The sequence below is a fragment of the Rattus norvegicus genome, chromosome 1, assembly GCF_021556685.1.
Source record: "Rattus norvegicus strain SHRSP/BbbUtx chromosome 1, alternate assembly SHRSP_T2T, whole genome shotgun sequence".
Lineage (NCBI taxonomy): Eukaryota > Metazoa > Chordata > Mammalia > Rodentia > Muridae > Rattus > Rattus norvegicus.
The window spans coordinates 244,509,931-244,526,254 of NC_141534.1; the positions used below are offsets into that span (position 1 = coordinate 244,509,931).

At 42.8% G+C, this 16,324-nt stretch overlaps 1 pseudogene; it reads left to right on the forward strand.

The window, feature by feature from the left end:
• Window positions 1-4,433: 4,433 nt before the first annotated feature.
• Window positions 4,434-5,639, forward strand: Dedd-ps1 (death effector domain-containing, pseudogene 1; annotated as a pseudogene).
• The last annotated feature ends 10,685 nt before the right edge of the window (window positions 5,640-16,324 follow it).

A 16,324-nucleotide genomic window follows, 5' to 3' on the forward strand; every position in this document is an offset into this window, starting at 1 on the left:
TAATCAGAATATTATGACAAGAAGAAGAAAGTAAGTTTCAGTTGTTTTATTTATTTTAAGAATTTCAAAAAGCAATCTGAAGTAACCAAGGAGGATTTGCTCAATTTTTGAGCAAGTAATTAATGGTCACAATGTGTGAGTTTGAGGGTTTTTAAAAATATTTATTTATTTATTTACTTATATTTATTTATTTATTATGAGCACAGTGTAACTGTCTTCAGATACACCAGAAGAGGGTATCAAATATCATTACAGATGGCTGTAAGCCACCATGTGGTTGCTAGGATTTGAACTCTGGAAGAGCAGTCAGTGCTCTTAAACACTGAGCCATCTCTCCAGCCAGAGTTTGAGATTTTATATCCAGCTCCAGTCTCTTCTGGGAGAGAAAGGCCCACTGGATGAGTGCGTACAAGTTTACAGAGCTCCACTGAGCGCTTAGATAACTGCCAGGGTTGGCAGCCATGGATGCAAGGAGCTACGGACTGATTGGGGAGCGTACATCTGGTCACTTGGTTGCAGTTCAGGGAAACTAGAAAATAAATCCAAGCTATAAGCACACACTGAAGAGTCATCTCCAGCTGTATTGCTCCACAGACATCACAGAATGTCTCCGCAATGTGATTTAGTGATGGTTTATAGTTCAGCCCTTGAGAACTGGAGACCATTTTAGTCCTCACTGGGCTCTGGTCCAGAGATGACTTAGCATGGTATTGGTGAGTTAGCTCTGGTAGTGACAGGAATGCCCAGAATCAGCAACTCCTGATGCAGTAGCCACTGGACACATGCAACTATTAACCACCAAAATATGTAGAGTTGACATTTCTACTTCATTTCATCTTTGCTTTGGTATGATGTCAGGTGTGCATGCCTCTGTGTGTGCACATTTACATGTACAAGGGCACATGCTTGTGCATATATAGGTCTGCGAAAGCCAGGGGGTGATAGTGTTTATGTCCCTCGATTGTCTCCATAGGATCTTTTAGACAGGATCTTTCCCTTGAACCCAGTGCTTTCTGATTCAGCTCACCTAGCTGGCCAGTCAGCTCCAGATATTGCGCACCTGCCCAGTTTTCATGTGGGTTTTGGGGATCGGAACTCCATTCCTGATATCTGTACAGCATGCATTGTACCCATTGGGGCATCTCCCCTGAACCTCATTTCATTGAATCTATAATAAATTTCAGTTTGGATAGACTACCAAATTAGAATTCTCAGGTATAGTGAGTTTTAAACACAATTACAACAAAATTACCCAAAAGGCCTTACCAAATTCCAATGTAAGTTCAGGCTACTACTAAATCAGCTAAAAGAGACTACTGACCCCAGACACCGTATTATAATTCACCGCCCAGGATGAGAATTTTCACAGCAGCCAAAATCCCTCTGAGCCAAGCCTGTGGCCTGTGGTATCAGAATCCATAGGACTCTTGTGTTAGTGATTTATAAAGCTAGGACCCTTTACCCAATCACCTTCTGAATTGTAACTTAAACTTTTTAGTTGAGAATACTTTTTTGATGTACAGAAAAATGAAAAAAGAAAGCGCTCCTCTCTGTCTTATACCCAGTCTCTGTGACTGATCTCTTTCTGCACTGTTATGCATTTATCACAATGGATGAACTAATATTGACACATTTTTATTAACTGAAGGCCATCCTTTATTAGTATTTCCTTAATCCATGCCTGTGGTGGTTAGTTGTTTTGTTTGTTGGTTGGTTTTGGTTTGTTCTTGTTTTCTGTCTATTGACAGAAGCAAGGGTCATTGGAGAAGAGGGACCCTCAACTGAGAAAATGCCTCCAACATATGGACCTGAAGGCAACCTTGTGGGTCACCTCCTCAGTTAAAGACTAATGTGGGAGGAACCAGCCTACTGTGGGCAGTACCATCCCTGGGCATGTAGTTCTGGGTGGTATAAAAAGGCAGGCTGTGCAAGTCACTGGGAGCAAGCCAATGAGTGGCGTTACTCTGTAGCCTTCAGTTCCTGCCTCCTGATTCCTGCTTTGAGTTCATGCTCTGACTTCCCATCATAATGGACTATCTGTTGTGAGCTGAAGCAAACCCTTTCCTTCCATGTTGCCTTGATCATGGTGTTTATCGCAGTACTAGAAAACAAACTAAGACACTTATTGTCCCTTTGCTTCAGAAGCCCATGCCCTGCATCACTTTGCACTTGGTCCTCTCATCTGAAGATCCTTTCAGATGCTGCAGTCTAAGAAACTACTTTAAAAGACCTCGCTAACCAAAAAACACAATCCCTTGATTGAGATTTGCCCCCTGTTTTTTACTTCCCTGATTAAAATGGGCTTGTGTTTGAGAAGAAAAGCTAAGTAGCATGTCCTTTTTATTTGATCAGGATGACTTAGCACTACTGTTTGTTACTATGTCTGTAATGCTAACTACTGGCCCCCAAGACCTGCTTGTTCCCCAGGACGAGAGAGTCTGCACATCCAATGTGACCTTGCTCCTTAATTTAAAACTGTTGGTTAAATAAAGATGCCGATAGCCAATGGTTGGGTAGAAGAGAAATAGGCGGTAGCTGCAGTTCCTGGGGCGGGGTTGGAGGAGAACCACAAGAGAAAGGAGAGGGAGAGGAGGAAGCTGCCATGGGTTGGGTGAATCATGAAAACATTGCCAGAGGGCTGGCCAATTGCAGTTAAGAACCTTCCAGATAGAACATAGCAAATTATCAAAACGGGGTTATTGAAGGGGAAATAGATTGTAATAGCACAGAGGGTAGATAACTGCCTGGCTCTAGTGCCGATTAAAACTTATTATAAATGCAAAGGTTGCAGGGTTTTTATCTGAGAATATAATGATTGAGATGAAATATTTCCTCTAACAATTGATGTTAATCTTTTCACCTGAATGACATGGCATTTGTCAGGTTTCTCTACCTTAAAAAAACTTTTTCATCAGGCCTTCTTTTGTTTGCTGTTGCTTTTTTTTTTTTTTTTTTTTTTTTTTGAGACAGGGTTTCTCTGTAGCTCTGGCTGTTCTGGAATTCTCTCTGTAGACCAGACTCACCTGGAACACAGATTCTCCTGCCTCTGCTTCCGGAGTGCTGTGATTAAAGGTGTGCTCCACCACTGCCCAGTTCATCGAGCTGATTCATAACAGTAATTCTTGCATGGACTCCATTATAAACAACTATATTTAAAGAATGGAAGGCTATACTTCACCTCCTTAAGGTAGAGTATCAGTATAAGCTATTCAGCCAGGAATCTGCTTTTAAAAGCATCCTTAACCTTGAGAATTGGGTACTCATGTAAATGGCTAAAGGGCCAAGAACCAAATGAATACTGGGACTTCTTCCAGTTGTGATTCTTAGTGTGGCTGAAACAGTGGATGTGTATTTCCTGATTTCTGATAAGACTAGATAATAGTTAGTTATTGAGTCCAGAAATCAAATTATGGATTCTCTAGACACCAGTGAATAAAAGTGGAATTATCTGGCAGAGGATGACATTGTCTAGCATCAATAGGAGGAGAAGCCCTTGGTCCTGTGAAGGCTCATTTCCCCAGTGTAGGGAAATACCAAGGTGTTGAGGTGGGAGTGGGTGTGTGGGAGTGGGAGCATCTTCATTGAAGCAGGGGGAGGGGGAGGGAGAATGGGGAATAGGAGAGGGAGGAAAGGGGATAACATTCGCAATGTCAATACATAAAATATCAAATAAAAAATAAATAAAAAGTAAAATTGTTGATACTTTGACCATTGTGTGCTTTGAAATTGGAACCCTAGTATATCCAAGGAGAAAGAAAGTATACCAAGGAGACAGAGACAGACAGACAGACAGACAGACATATACAGAGACAGAAAGACACAGAGACAACTTTGGACCTTGGAGGAAGTGTCAAAGAAAAGCTACTATGGGCTGAATAAAAGGGCGTGTGACAGAGGAAGGATCCCAGAACATCTGCAAATAAAAGACTGTGCTGAGGAGCCCCGTGTCCATGAAGTCCACGGTACATTGCAGCCACTGTTAGAATTCCCGACAGTGACAAACTAAGCAGTTAGTGTGTAACAGGCTCTCTACACTCAGCACTGAGCACAATTTCTGCAGCTCCAACTTTAAATGTTAGATATCTAGGGCTGACAGGGTTGAAGATGCTTCTTCCAAATCACACTTGGTCACAACGAGTGATGGGCACAAGAGCTAGACATGTGTCTGTACGATTTAGGGGAGTGATGGTTAATGATGGTTAAGGAAAGGACTGGCTGAATTCACAGGAGAATGGTTCATTACCAATGATAGGAAAAGGAATGAAGCAACCAACTCACGCTGTGGAATGTAGAAAAATAAACCAGCCCTAAGTTATTACCTTCCAAGGACAAGTATAGGCAAGGCAAGCTAAAGGAGAAGAAAGCTATCACCATGAGTCCTGTCTGAAAGTTTATGGGGTGAGCCAGCGCTTGAGAGGGGAAGAGCCCTGGGAAATTACGTTTCTTGCAAAGATCGCTGGAGATTGTAGCTGCTGAGCAGAGATTCTGGAAAGCACTCCATTTCTGAGCCTCTACCATGGCGGGCCTAAAGAATCGGGCAAGCCAGGTGTGGCCCGAAGAGCGTGTTGAGCAGGAACATGAGATCTACAGCCTCCACCGCATGTTTGACATCGTGGGCACCCACCTAACACACAGAGATGTTCGCGTGCGTTCCTTCCATTTTGTTGATGTTATTGACGACCATGAACGTGGACTCATCTGAAATGGACGTGACTTCTTATGGGCACTGGAGCGCCAGGGCCGCTGTGACGAGAGTAACTTTCGTCAGGTGCTGTACCTATGACGCATCATCACTCGCCATGACCTGCTGCCCTACGTTTCTCCCAAGAAGAAACGGGCTGTGTGCCCTGATCTCGTAGACAAGTATCTGGAGGAAACATCAATTCGCTATGTGATCCCCAGAGCCCTCAGTGATCCAGAACCGAGGCCTCCCCAGCCCTTTAAAACAGTGCCTCCCCACTCACTATTCTGTGGTGTGCTGACCCACTTCGGGTCCTCAAATGTGTAGTAAGCTGCCAGCCTGAGGGAGACCCACACTTGGGAGTCAGCGAAAACGACAGAAGTCAGTGACTCTAGACCTGAAGAAAAGGCAGACATGTGACATCAGGCTGTGAGTTCGAGCAGAATACTGCCAGCATGAGACTGCTCTGCAAGGCACTGTCTTCTCTAATAAGCAGGACCCACTTGAGCGCCAGTTTGAGCTTTTTAACCAGGCCAACACTATCCTCGAGTCCTGGGACCTGGGCTCCATCATCTGTGACATCAAGTTCTCTGAGCTCACCTTCCTTAACGCATGGCGAGACTACATTAATGGATCATTATTAGAGGCACTGAAAGGCGTCTTCATCACAGACTCAAGCAAGCTGTGGGCCATGAAGCCACCGAGCTGCTAGTGAACGTGGATAAGGAGGACTATGAGCTGGGCTGCCAGAAACTCCTGAGGAACTTGATGCTGCAACATTACCCTGACCTTTCCCTGTCTCACCTTTCTGGGGACTGTTCGCTCTGTCACCTCTGGAGCCGACATACTGTTCTGGGGTTTGTTCTCTAACCAATCACACCGCTTTTCTTTTTTTAAGGAAAAGACAAAGGAAGGTAGAAGTGATGTTCCTGCCCTCCCTGCACCCAGGTGTCTAGGCTTTCCCGTTTCCTGTTGCCACTTACCCTAATGTGTGTCTACAGCTACCTTACCACAAATGTATAGGGACAGAGTCTCTGGAACACAGCCTTGGTAAGGGAACGTACACTGCTTTCAGGTGCATTGAGGGGTATTCAATACCCGTAAGGCTTTATGAAGGCTCATAAATTTTGTCTGAAAAACCAAAGGGCTGTGAGTAAAGGAGCTATGTGGAAGGTGGGACTCTGAAGTGTATGTTGGAAATTAATTATCACCTTCTTCCAAATGATAGAATTAAAAAAAAAAAAACAGGGCTGGAGAGATGGCTCAGCAGTTAAGAACATTGACTGCTCTTTCAGAGGTCCTGAGTTCAATTCCCAGCAACCACATGGTGTCTCACAACCATCTGTAATGGGCACCTGATAAAAAACAAAGAAGCTGTGGCCCTTTGCACTGTCTCCTGGCCTCGTGTGCTGCTCCTCTCGGCCTTCCTTCATTCCATAGCTTGAAACTGCTGCCTGGTGTGGATCCCTCCTTCCGTGTGTCAGATCTTCAGCAGACTTACGGAGGGGCTGGGCCAGCCTACTTCCCCTCCCAACTGTGATGTGTAGGTGAACACCACTACATGGGATGGGCGGAGTAGAGGCTGCTAGTTAGAGTACACTTTCTCTGAAGAGGAGGAGGGGTCAGGGAGTGTGACATTTCCCTTTCCTTTTCCAGTGGAAATAACAACTCTTACCCCACCCCAGGGCCCTGCCCCTTTGCTTCCTTCTGGCTTGAGACAAAGTGGGGTATTTAGCATCAACTCCTCCTTCTGTTCCTTTATCCTCCCTTCTCCCACACTTGGGAGAACAGAGCTAGTCCATGCACTGAGCATTGCACTTTGTTAGGTAGGAAGGCATGTTTGAGCCAGGAGGCTAAGAAGCCTAGCCGAGCAGCTACAGTTCCACCTCCCCTCCCAGCCCCAAAAGAGATGTCCAGACATTATGATTATTATATTTTTTTTCAATGCCAGTGCTGCTCAGTTTTCATGAAATAAACACTGACTATATAAAACTTCACTTTTCTAAACTGAGGCCAGGTCAAACTCTCTTCTTTCCCATGGACATGATTGAGCCTGTGTTCCATTAAGAGATTAAGTCCTGCAAGTGAAGGGAACCGTGCTTGGGTCCTGCCTACAGGTCACAGTAGCGTCGCCTCACAGTTGGCACGTGTTTGTGTGTCACAACCAAAAGAAGCTAAAATACATTAAGAAAGTGGATGACCCAGATTACCATAGAGGTCAGGTCTGCGATGCTGGAATACAGGCAGGTGTTGGCGCATCTGCTGCAGAAAGTGGAGATCAATTCGAGCAAGGCAGAGGCCTGGTCCGTTGGAGCAGCAGGCCACCACTGTGCCCCAGGGGGTCAACCACCATGCTGTGGCCATAGCTTGCTCTTGTCTCATGGTGGCATCCACACTGTGCTGTTGCTGTCACATAGCACCGAGATTCAATGGCGCCGACCCACAGCAACACCTGAGGATGAGACGTGTGTTGACTCAAGCACATACAGCATTTAATAGGCGAGTGACAAGAAGCGTACACTGTGGACCCAATCTACTCCTTGACTATTATTGATTAACTAGAATTAGTGACTAACATGACTCACACCTATCTAAGGAATGAATTTCCTCACCGATCAGAAGGGAAGAAAACCCTTCAAGTAGAAAGGAGGTGGGTGTTTGTGTTTTATACTTTTTGAGATAAGGTCTCCTTGTGTAACCCTGGCTGGCCTGGACTCACAGAGATCTGCCTGCCTCTGCCTTACAGTGCTGAGATAAAAAACACGCACGACCATGCCCCACTGTTTTGGGTGGTGTGGGTTGCTTTTGTTTTGTTTTTGAAACAGGGTTTCTCTGTGTAGCCCTGGCTGTCCGGGAACCCACTCAGTAGACCAGGCTGGCCTCACATTCAGATCCATTTGCTTTTGCCTCCTGAGTGCTGGGATTAAAGGTGTGCACATCCCCTCCCCCCCCCCCCCCACACACACACAAAAGAAAAGAAAAGAAAGTTTATGGCTTGAAAGGTCATCATGTGTCATGAGTGGATGACATCCACTGTTTCTGAAGCTATCTTTCCAAAAGAAAAGTGTTTTTATTTTTTAATATGTTTAGTGTGTGTTTGTGTGTGGTATATGTGTGCATGTCCCAGAAAGCACAAGAAGGCATCAGATCCCCTGTGCTAAAATTACAGGCAGGGTGCTGGAACCCCAGCTCAGGTCCTCAGAAGACCAACCAGCCTTCCTCAGGACTCAGTCAAGTGTCTGGTCCTTCAACCAGCTTCTACTGTCATTAAAATGCCAGGTCAGAGGTAAGGAAAGTGGAATTTGGAGCCAAGGCTTGGTAATGCCTTAAATGCCATGTCTCTAATAATTCACAAAAGAGGAATACTTGTATTTGTGCCTGACACGTCCCCAAGGACAGTGCTTACCGTGAGACTTACACACAGTGAGGAAGATGAGTGAGGGTTTCCTTCCCTTTGGGAGTGAGGATTTAAACAACCACTTGGACTTATTGGAGGGTTATGATGAGTACCTGAGAGTTTGGGTGTTTCACAGCAACTGTCTTCAGATGGCCAAGTTACTTTTGCCCCTCTCTGGAAGTCCCGGGAGGTAAAGCTATTCAATCATCTTTGACATGTCTTCTGGACCTGTGGATTAAGACAACAGCATTGTTTTATTATTATTATTTCTTCAGTGTTGGCAAATTACCATCTTTAGCAAGCCACCATTTTCATCAGTAAAGAGGGTGACTGGGCACACTTGGATATTGACATATTGGGTCAGAAAGGAAGCTAGTTGTAGAGTAATCAGCCTGATATTCCCATTCAGTTAGTGAAGAACCAGGATGTGCATCACAGCCTTAGCATTTGTCCAAGCTTGTTTTCCCTTTTAGCCATCGTCTCCTTCCTTTACTCTCTTCTCCCTCCCACCATCTCCCTCTCTCTCTCCCTCTCTCTCTCTCTCTCTCTCCCCCCCCCCCCTCTCTCTCTCTCTCTCTCTCTCTCTCTCTCTCTCTCTCTCTTTTTCTTTCTGAGACCTGCCTGGTGCTTTTTGAGGTATGGGTTGGCCTTAAATTCATAGTGATCCTCTGACCTTACTCTGCAATTGCAGGATTATAAGTGTCACCCTTGCTCCCAGCTTTTTACAGATTTCCCCCACCCAGTTCTCCCTTCTCTGCCTATCCATGTTTTATTACAATGTGATAATTTATAATTGCCTTGTAGCTCATCCTAAAAACCCTTTTACATCTTTTAACTTAACTCCTTATTTCAATTCTCATTATACTGAGCAGGCACTATCTTGTGGACCAAATATGATACACATGTAGAGTTTTGCATTGTACCACAGAAAAAGAATTATCTATTCTTCTGAGAGATGGTCTCAGACCTTTGCAGCATCAGAGTTGAATAACAGAATGTAAGTGGCAGTTTATTAAGACACACTTCATATCCAGAAAGAAAGCACTCATGGAATGAGTACTCTAAATCAAGAAGTGATTTAGATCCGATCTATATGGCAGTGTTTAGAGGTATGAAGGCATAGAAAATGCCCTTGAGTTACATTACAGAAGTCAGGAAGCAGAAAAAGAGAAGGTCAAGGAGTTGGGGCAGGAGACAGTCCGAGGCATGCGTCCAATGTCCTGCTTCCTTTAACTGGACCCCATGTCCACGTTCACAGCTTCAAATAAGGTTCCCATCATTGTAGAGATACATTTAACACGATTACCTTCCACCATTATCTATCTTTCCTGCACATCTTTTCTATACTAATCATTGGGTTGCAAACATTTGGAGAGAGCCAGTGTGTTGGTTAATCCCTTGGGCCAGCCTGCTCAGGAATGCGGTTATACAACTTCCTGTTTTCCACAGCTTTTAAAGAGCTACAGTGAGCATCTCAGGCACCTATTTTCAGTAACCTTCTAATTCATTTTAAGAAAAGAGCAGATAAGATTCATAAGACAAGAGAAGTTCTCTGGCTCTGGTCTTTCTTTAACGATTCCATGTTTAGTACAGTCTGAAAGCATGGCCCTGTTTCCCATAAGTAAGCTGTGACCGGTGTCTGCCCAGGATTCCTGCTCAGGAATTGAAGCACATTGGATACATTAGTATTGTGTGGCAAGCAAAATCTCATACACAGAACACAGACTGAATCACATGTGTTCTAGAACATCAGGTCATCAAGCAAAGCAGACATGGTTGACTGTCAGGCCTCTTCTGCACCTTGGCCCAGCATACACCTCCCAGGACTGCTCAGTTTCAAAGAAATCCCTTCCTTCAGGATCAGCAAGACTCATTGGAAGAGTCTCAATTTGGCAATACATTGATAATTGCTTCTCATTTGCCATTAATTGACTATGTTGGCTCATTTGGGGAATAGGCCTTACAAAAAGTAAATTGCTTATTAAATATAATTCCATGACTATTTTCCCACCCCAGACCTTGGAAAAGGTATGAGTAAAATTTCCTTAAAATGTGGCCTAAACTTCCAGAATCTTAACACATTGCTGGGCTGTGAGTTGAGACATATTGTCCTAGGAGTCCCCTGAGCTACTATCTGATGTGGAGTACACAGATCTTCATTAAAACAAGAGCCACCCAATATCCCAGAGGCATAGGACAGGAGGAGAACATGACACCAAGTCCCCAAAAGCATACAGATATAATGATAACATCAGTGTTATCTCTGTGGAGTATTTGTCTGCTGACACCTAGCTTTCGATCCATTCAGGCTTAGGAGTGGATGTTGGACTGTTGAATAATCTGAAGAGAGGCAGACATTGAGGTTTCCACCAGAGGACCTTGACGCTTGATTGAAGGGATTCCAGAAGACCAAAGCAGCCTGAACAATGCAGAAATGCCTTTGAGCCAAGAGCATTCTGGGAGTGCATGTCACTTTGAGCATCAGACATGCTTTATACCCTCAGAAAAGAGAGTGAACAGAAAAGGCCCTGGGAGATATCTTTGAATGCCTCAAGAATGTTAGAAGCTGCAACTTGGAATTTGAGACATTCTCTTCCTTTGCCTACAACTTTGAGACCCTATAGGGTAATTTCATACTGCAAAGTTCCCACTGCTTGGAAAAATCTGATTGGAATTTCAGATAGCTAGAGTCAGACAAGATTGTTATTATCTGTGCAAAAAGTTATTATGGAACAGAGCCTGGAGCGTGGAACACGGAATTAGGTTAGAGTCCAGCATCACTGTTTCATCGAGTTCTTCAAACCTCCTGGCATAGTTCTTCCTCAGTTCTGCTCTCTATAATGTAATGGCACAGCACCTCTTACAGATGGCTGTAAAGTCTGACAGGAGTGTGGTGGAGTGCTGGATTCTGGTGACAATATTATGATCCTTGGTATTGTTCCATTCTTGAATGCATTTTATGGCAGTCCACATTGCTAACCCCAAATTTGGTAACTGTGGCACACCTGGCAACAACCTTCTAATAGCAGCAGACTCAACAAGTCAAGGCTGCTATTTCTTAAACTGCCATGGATGGAGAATGAACATATAAACCACCACATTCTGCTCCATGATTTTCTTTCTGGGATCTGAATCTTACAAGGGTCCATTTAAAATAACAAAGCAGGCTTAAACTTGTAAGTTCCACCAGGCCAGAAGCAATCCTGGCTCACCCATACACAGACCCATTTTTCAGTCACCACTAAATTCAAAGCAGGAGGGTAGAGCTTATGATCATACTCTATTGTCCTCTCTGGAGATGCTAGTCAGAATAAGCTCAATCTATTATTATTATTATTATTATTATTATTATTATTATTATTATTATTTTAACCAATTAATGAAACCTTTATTGATATTCTTAACATAGATTCAGGTATTACTGAAACAATCTATAAACTTAAATCTGGGCAAATGACTATATCTAGTGCATAGAAACCCCATCATTGCCCACCTGGAATGCAAACTGAGGAATTAATTAATACCCATCCCTCAGATAGGAGTCCAGGTGCGAGTTGACTCTTTCTGGATGTGGTAATCAGAGAGCATGTGGCCATGTTCCGGCTGCTTGCCTGCATAGATGAACTGGCCTGGGAAATGCTTTTCATATGCGTCCTAGCTCTTATTTTCATATTCTGGATGGTATTACTGGACTCCACCTCCAGGGTGATGCTCTTTCTGGTCAGGGCCTTCATGCAAATCCGCATTTTGGTGGGTTTTTAAAAAAGGGAGGAAACTGTAAACTTCCTAGCATGCTCAAACCGCCAGACACACAAGCCTCTTGTCACTCACAAACCTAAATCTTTACATGAATAAAATCTCAGAAGAGTGTCAGTATCATTGTCATCCTGTAAGGTTATATATTTTATCTGTACTTCAAACAACATTATCCAGATAAAAAAGTTTTTGTTATAACATATATCAATAATTGGGAGTTTCTTGTGAGCTTGTGGGATGTCTTGATTGTAACATTCTTTTTCAGAAGTAAACTAATTCACAATAATTATCCATCTTTAACATGCATTTTTGTAACTAATGTGTATTTAGGTCCTTGAAATTAGGTATAACTGCTCTCATTTAACCAGAATATTTGACCAATCAGAATATCTATGATGTTTTTAAGAGGTCCCAACTGTGCATTTAATACACACTCTTACTTCAGAGCAAAGATATATCTTAAGAATATTCCTTTCAGGGGACGAGATCCTGACAAATCACCATGGAGCTTTTGTTCACCTTGGGTTTAAAACTCAGGATGAACAACTGAAAACTGTTTGTTTCCCTGAATCCATGACAACAGCAACTTAGTCCAAAACTCAGCCGTGAATGTTGGTAACGTGGGCACTGCCTCGACCTGAAAGAACGCAGGCCCGGTTTGCATGTTGAACACATATTTGTCAGTGGCATACTTTTTTGGTAGAGAGGAACAGAAAACCCTGGCTTCCTCCGAGAATTGAATGCCTCCTCCCAAAGCAGTCCAAATGCCGCCGAGAACCTTGACCTTATAAGGGAAGGCATCTTTTGAGTCACAGACCTTTGCTGCTCCTTTCTCACTGGCTGGCCTGGAATGAGACTCTGCTAAAAATGTTCCAGGCAGCTACTGACCTAGACATTTCTCTCTTCTTTTCTAGTCACTTATATGTGTGTGCTGAAAGAATTCTACGCGTTCCTTTGACCTCACTTACCCTTCTGAGTGCCTTCTTGGAAAGTAGACGTAGGTGGACGACTTCCCAGAATTGGATGCTTTTGTCAGGATTCTGTGAGTTTAGTGCTTAGGGTAACAGGTAATCCAGCTTCATTTCCATTTTCCCCTTCCGTTCTAAGTAGCATTCAGGACAAGAACCTTTATAAATGAGGCATTTATTTAGTTTTTATGATTGTGAATCATTGTTTGTTATAATTATGATGTGAATAAGGCAATTTATTGATGAGCCAAAAAGTATATGACCTTAAAGGGTGGCAGTGGGGACTTCTTTCCCTATGATTAGCCTTGGCTCTTCTACTATCCAGCTCGTGTCAACTCCTCAAAACAGTGGGTATTAACAGTCCACATGTAACCTTTGAAATAAGTATTTATTTCCACTAACGCCTATGTCTTGATTTACCAGGTATACCCAAACCTTTGCTTATAAGACCCAACAGTATCTTAACCTTTGATGTCTCTCGTTGAAAGATCCTACAAATCTGAGAAAAAGCATGAATGTTGTGTGTTGTGGTTTGCCCTGAGGTTATCTGTATTTTGATGCTAATTCCACTGCCCCAAGGACAGCTGCTTAGTCAAGGACTCAGAACTCAGGTGACTTCACCAGAACCATCTCTCCATTGAATTTGTAAAGTACAGGTGACCGGCAGGTACAGGATAGGAGGAGGCCTATCATTGGAGGAGAAGGAAGGATGGGCGGGAGAGAAGTTTGAAGGAAGAGGAGACAGGAGAGACAGGAGACACAGAGAGGGAAGAAGCTATGGCAAGTGATGTTAAGATTCTGCTCTGTGTATTTACAGGTTGTTATTAATGTTCTCAAGGGATGGATGGTACCGGGCTTTGTATGTTTAAGTGGGCAATTATATCTTACCAATTGGGTCAAAGATTATTGTGTTGTGTGTTCTTTTATGTGAGGGTTTGAGTGTAGGAAAGTGTGCGGCTGAGATGTGTTTCTGCCAAGATATCTAGCAGATATCTTGGGGCACCGCGGTGTGGACCTAGCGGGGTAAAAGACACCGTTACTTTTTTATTTTTATATTTTTACAACAACAGTTGTGCCTTACACAAAGAAGAGTTTTGGAGCATTGGTCTCTAATGATTTATTTTTACTAGGTTTTAAAATATTTTAGTGTGTGTGTGTGTGTATGTGTGTGTATGTGTGTGTGTGAGTTTGTATATGTATGTATGTGTATACATATGTGTATGTGTGTATGAGTATATATGTATGTATGCAGGGGTGTATATGTATATGCATATATATGTGTGTAGGTGTAAATATATGTATGTATGGATATGAGGGCATGGTGTGTGTGTGTGTGTGTGTGTGTGTGTGTGTGTGTGTGTGTGTACCTTATGAGGCCAGAAAAGGAGAATCAGATCACCTGGATGGAGTTACAGGTGGTAGTGAGTCACCTAATGTGAGTGATGGGAACCAACTTTAGGTATTCCAAAGAGCATTCTTGCCTTCAAGCTGTCTCCCCAGCTTCTAGAATTTTATCTTTAAAAGCATTTTGATGTTTACAATACCATCATTTTTTTTTCAAATCTCTGGATGATCAGTTTTTCAAGGAGAAAGTGCCGTCTTGATCACCTTTCCCTCTTGATCAGATCTTTTCACTTTACTTGGTGAGACATCGTCTTTATGCCCTTGAGGCTGGTTCCGGTCTCAAGGATGTCCTCCCGCCTCAAATCCCACTATAATACACCACCATAGCCAACTTAGGTCTTTTTATAGACTTGAATAGCATACCGTCTTTTCCCCATATGATTACTATAGACTGTAACAGCAGGTCTATGCATGGAGATTCCACTAATACACACCTTCCTACCTGAGCTATATCAGGCTCCGGCAGATATTCTCCATTGGATCACAATCCAAATTATAGTGTTGGCGTAGGAATCCTCAGTAAATATTACTTAAGCAAGTCAGTAAGGGAATGTCTATAATGGCTAGACAAATTTGGAAAAGTATGCTGATGTTAGATTCATATTCAGATGTACTGATGTTAGAAGAAAATATGATTTTATAAGTTTCTAAAATAGAATATTTTTCAATATACAGACACTCTATACATCTCATGCTTAATGATGAAATTCAGGTATGCTTAGAAATAACTCAATTCTATGTTCCCCCATTAAATAACCTACCTATTCATTTTTTACTGAAGGGCAAAGCCCTAGCCATGTTTGTGTGTCTCCAAAGAAATCTCTCCCTAATATCAGCTTCCTCTTCTGCATCTGGGAAATGTGTAGGAAATCTGACTGAGCAAACCTTTTCTTCTCCTGACTTCCAGGTCCATTTGCATCTAAGCCTGCTGATGCTAATCCACAGTAGATGAGTGTCTGTTGAGAAGTTCTGGGACCACCCAATGATTCCTTGTCTAGTTTAGCACAATTCATATTAGTGCTAGAGAACGGGAAAGACCACAGTATCAATGTCGCATTGGGAAAGTCCAGAAATTAGTCAGCATAACTCTGGAATTCCCAAATTGATGTTTATGCATCTAAAGTCTGGCAAAGAGATACATCTGAGTTATTGCCCGACACCAGGGTTTCACTGCTCGGCAACAGTTTGCTTCCTTCTGCTTAACCCATAAGAAACATGCAGAAGAGCCATCTTCCTGAGTAATGGAGTCGAATCTTCAAGTTCTGTTCAGTCACTTGTGGATTTAGTCTGGAATACATTTTCCTGAACTGGACAAAGCAGGGCATCTTATCGGCGTCTTTGTTTTGAATGTTTCACATTTCAGTTCTTTAATAGGTGTCTCATCTCCAAGCAGGTGTGATAAGAAATATTGTATCTATTTTCCATTTTCAAAGATAAGACTTGACCAAATAAATAAGGGCAAAGATAATCACAGAACAGGCAAACCACAGGCTAGGAACATGACATAGCAGGTAAAAGTCCTTCTGTCTGCCTGACGCCTGAACTTTGATCTCTGGGACCCTTCATGGAAGAGGGGCTTTGAGTTCTGTGTATGTGCACTGTGCGTGCCTACACTCATACACATAGCACCTACACATAAGTAGACTCATCATCATCAACATCATCGTCATCATCATCATCATCATCAACAACAACAACAACAATGGATGTAGAATTACTTAATTAAAGTAAGTTTAAATTACCAAATTCTATGAAGATGTTTGGTAAGAGGTATCCCTGGGAGGGAGAAAACTGATACACTCACACACTCCTTATCTACATGACCCACTTAAATTCACGTTGGTATCTGAGTGATGGGTTAAGTAAAATATATTAAGAGTTAATGGTGGTTTTATTTCTTCAGATACCAACCGACAAAAGTTAGATTCAAATAGTATTCATCTAACTTCTTTCTAAATATTTGGACTTGTTTCCCACTGCACCCCTTATTGGTTTGGCAGAAATAAGTAACAATGACAAGCACTAGAACAGTTGCTTTGTAATTTCCAGGCTAATAGGATGTGTGATACAAATGTCCATAGAGTGATCACAGCAATTCGTGCAAAATCTGCCTCTTGT